This window comes from Triticum dicoccoides, chromosome 6A (genome assembly GCF_002162155.2).
Source record: "Triticum dicoccoides isolate Atlit2015 ecotype Zavitan chromosome 6A, WEW_v2.0, whole genome shotgun sequence".
Lineage (NCBI taxonomy): Eukaryota > Viridiplantae > Streptophyta > Magnoliopsida > Poales > Poaceae > Triticum > Triticum dicoccoides.
In genome coordinates, this window is record NC_041390.1 from 96,882,355 (window position 1) to 96,886,549 (window position 4,195).

At 49.3% G+C, this 4,195-nt stretch overlaps 1 long non-coding RNA gene across 1 annotated transcript; it reads left to right on the top strand.

The window, feature by feature from the left end:
* The first annotated feature begins 1,180 nt into the window (after positions 1–1,180).
* LOC119319218 lies at positions 1,181–2,912 on the top strand. Its single transcript, XR_005154388.1, has 3 exons — positions 1,181–1,490; positions 1,567–2,064; positions 2,862–2,912. It is a non-coding gene; the product is annotated as an uncharacterized LOC119319218 (long non-coding RNA).
* Positions 2,913–4,195: the final 1,283 nt, after the last annotated feature.

Sequence of the window (4,195 nt, forward strand, 5' to 3'; positions counted from 1 at the left end):
CATTGTTACAGTCATACATCTAATGAATCACTCTCTCTAGGAATTGATCCACCACATGACGATGTTGAACATGGATACTATGATGAGGATGATGATAGTGACTATGATCTTGATGATGCAATGAGACACTTTGGTCTTATGTCTAATCTTTGCGGCTACATGGCCGGTGGAAAGGAATGGGTCCTTGATAGTGGATGTACTGATCATATGACCAGAGACAAAGATATGTTTCGTGAGCTTGCTGAAAACGACGGCCCTCGAAAGTATGTCACTTTCGGTGATAACTCAAAGGGTAAGGTGGTTGGCCTTGGTAAGGTGGCCATCTCACATGATAGCTCCATACAAAATGTTATGCTCGTTGAATCGCTTGGCTACAATTTACTTTCCGTATCTAGACTTGCTGACTTTGGTTTCAATGTCCTATTTACTGAAGTAGTGTAACGCCCCGAGACCGTTGCGCCAGGTGTCTTCCAGTTATTCACTGTTCTTGCCATGTCTTTCGCTTGCGTGTTGCATATTGTCATGTCATCATGTGCATTGCATCATCATGTTTTCAAAACTTGCATTCGTCCGGGTCTCCCCGTTCCTTCCGTTGTCCGTTCTAAGCCCAGACACACTCGCACGCGCCCGCGGCATGCCCGAAATATTATTTTATAAGTGGCCGGGAGATGTTCTCGGAATGGGTTGAAAGTTGGCGTGCAGTCTTATTATAGTGTAGGTAGGCTGCCTGCCAAGTTTCATCGCATTCGGAGTCCGTCTGACGCCCCAACGATTAACTATAGCGGCAGTACAGCTGGTCAAATTTCGGACGTTTTCGGCCTCCGAAAACGGTTGTCGGGTTGCACTTATCTTCTCTTCTCTCAGCCCGTAGTCTTCTGCATAGTCCACTACCTACCGCCAGGCCCAACCTAACCCCTCTCGTCAGCCCGCGGCCCTCCTCGCGCGCGCGTCCGAAAAGCTGTCCCGGACTCGACCCAGACAGTTTCCACCGTTGTGTCCGGATCATCCCCAAACATCTACAAAACATCTCCGTTTTGTTAATTGGACTCCCTAGCTATTTATTCGCGATCATCCGATTTCGATTGGAGGGATGAGGTAGCCCCTAACCTAATCTGTGATGTATATATACTCCACTCCTAGCCTATTTTGGACAAACCCTAAATTCTAGGTTGTTTGTCCCTCGCGCCGCCGCCAGCAGCATCGCCCTCGGGATCCCACCCGAACCAACCCACGCGCAGCCAGCCATCTTCCCAGATCCTCATCATTTTCACCGTCCACCCAATCCACCCAGCCTCTGATCCATCCGTCTGTGACCGCAGGATGGAGATCCAACGGCCACCAGAGCGCCCGAGCCTCCCACAGCGCTCAATTTAGATCGGATCGAGGCCTCCATGAGCGCAGCCCCGAGCTTCCGATCGAGTCCCCTCCGCCGCCTCGTCCACGTCGGAGCACTGCCAGATCGCCGGACCACCACCTCTGCTGCGTCCCTGGTCCCTACTCTGTCCATCTCTCTTTTCCTTCTTCTCCCTATATCCTAAGATCCCCATCTCTCTCTGTAACCCGCAGCAACAGGAGACCACCATGGCAGCCCGAGGCAGGGAGCTTCGCCGCGGCAGCGACCTCCATGGACCCCGACCGCCGACTCAGAGCTCCTCGCCGCCAAGCTTTGACCCGCTCGGAGCCGTTCCCCAGGTCATCGGACCTCCCTGCAAGCTCCGTCGCTGCCATCAAACCTGCTTCCCCTGCACGAGCGGTCCCTGTTCGTCGCCAGCTTCACCCTGCCTCTGCTTCATGTGCGCGGTTGCCGCCTTGGAGACCCGAGCCCCTACGTCGATCTGGCGCTCGCCTTCAAGCCTGCCGTCGCCAAGTCCCACGTCGCCGGCAGCCGTTTCCGTCGTCCGCCGCTCTGTACCTCGCGCCCCCGCTGCTGTTTCTGCTTTTCAGAGACGAGGGCAGTAGCGCTCGCCTGCTCGTCCGCGTTGACCGCCACACCGCGCGTGGGCTGCTTTCCCTCGAGCGCCAGCAGGCCCAATCCCCTCCACCGAGCAGGGCCACGACCCATGGGTGAGCCGCCCCCTCTCTTGTGCACCTTGGGCCCAGCAGTTTTGGCCTGCTTCTGTATTTTTCCTTTCAGCGTTTTTCTTTTTTCCAGAGGAGAGCAGTTTTGCAGAAAACCCCTTGGTGTTCATGCATTTAATAACTCTCAAACCATGCATCCAAATTAAACAAACTTAATATGAAAGTTGCTTAGAATTTTGTCTAGTTTCATAATATGCCACTTTCATCCATGTTTAAAATGTTTAAAATGATTTTTGGTTAAATTTGCTCCTATGCCATGTTAAAATGCTTTAATTCATAACTAAATAACAGTAGCTCCATTTTAAATAAACTTTATATGTAAATGGGGTAGAAAAATGCCTAGTTTAACATGGTGTACTCACTTTGCATGTTTAACAACCCTAAAATTGTGTTTAGGGCAGAACAGTACCAAACCTAAAATATGCACATGAGGAGTTTCCGGACTTGTTGTTTTATTGTTCTGGCCCCATTTAAACTTGACTAGATAGGTAGTTTTACTTTGCTTCACCCTCTTGCCATGTTTTAACAACATTTAAAATTGTTGGGTACATAAACGAGATCGAACTAAATAACTTGAATGTGGTGTTTCGTCAATATGCAACAGAGTTGCATATTGAGCTCCACTTAATTTGTAGGGTTGTTTGTGCACTTTGCCATGCCATGCCTCATTAAACCGGACGTGCATCACACTTGTTTGCGCATCAAGCCATGCTATGTCGTGGTCGTTTACTATGTTGTTTTCTTCTTTTCGGTGTTGCTTCTTCGGGTTGGTTCCGATAAAGTCACGTTTGTGAGGACCCGTTCGTCTACGTCCGTTTGTCTTCTTCATGGACTCATTCTTCTTCCTTGCGGGATTTCAGGCAAGATGACCATACCCTCGAAATCACTTCTATCTTTGCTTGCTAGATGCTTGCTCTTTTGCTATGCCTATGTTGTGATACCTACCACTTGATTATCATGCCTCCCATATTGTTAAGCCAAGCCTCTAACCCACCTTGTCCTAGCAAACCATTGTTTGGCTATGTTACCACTTTGCTCAGCCCCTCTTATAGTGTTGTTAGTTGCAGGTGAAGATTGAAGTTTGTTCCTTGTTGGAACATGGAGATGTTGTTCCTTGTTGGAACATGTTTACTTGTTGGGATATCACAATATCTCTTATCTAATTAATGCATCTATATACTTGGTAAAGGGTGGAAGGCTCAGCCTTATGCCTGGTGTTTTGTTCCACTCTTGCCGCCCTAGTTTCTGTCATATCGGTGTTACGTTCCCGGATTTTGCGTTTCTTACGCGGTTGGGTTATAATGGGAACCCCTTGACAGCTCGCCTTGAATAAAACTCCTCCAGCAAGGCCCAACATTGGTTTTACCATTTGCCACCTAGCCTTTTCTTTCCCTTGGGTCGGCCGGCTCAAGGGTCATCTTTATTTAACCCCCCGGGCCAGTGCTCCTCTGAGTGTTGGTCCAACCTGTCAGCTGCCGGTGGCCACCAGGGGCAACTCTGGGCTGGCCTACCAGAACCTTGGACAATCCGGTGTGCCTTGAGAAAGAGATATGTGCAGCTCCTATCGGGATTTGTCGGCACATTCGGGTGGCTTTGCTAATCTTGTTTTACCATTGTCGAAATGTCTTGTAACCGGGATTCCGAGTCTGATCGGGTCTTCCCGCTAGAAGGAATATCCTTCGTTGACCGTGAGAGCTTGTGATGGGCTAAGTTGGGACTCCCCTACAAGGATTTGAACTTTCGGAAGCCGTGCCCGCGGTTATGGGCAGATGGGAATTTGTTAATGCCCGGTTGTAGAAAACCTGAAGTTGACCTTAATTAAAATACATCAACCGCGTGTGTTACCGTGATGGTCTCTTCTCGGCAGGGTTCGGGAAGTGAACACGGTGTTGGAGTAATGCTTGATGTAGGTTGTTCTAGGATCACTTCTTGATGATAGTTGTTTGACCATGCTTTTGCCTTCTCTTCTCGCCCTCATTTGCGTATGTTAGCCACCATATATGCTAGTCGCTTGCTGTAGCTCCACCTCATACCTTTTACCCTTCCTATAAGCTTAAATAGTCTTGATCGCAAGGGTGTGAGATTGCTGAGTCCCCGTGACTCACAGTTACTTCCA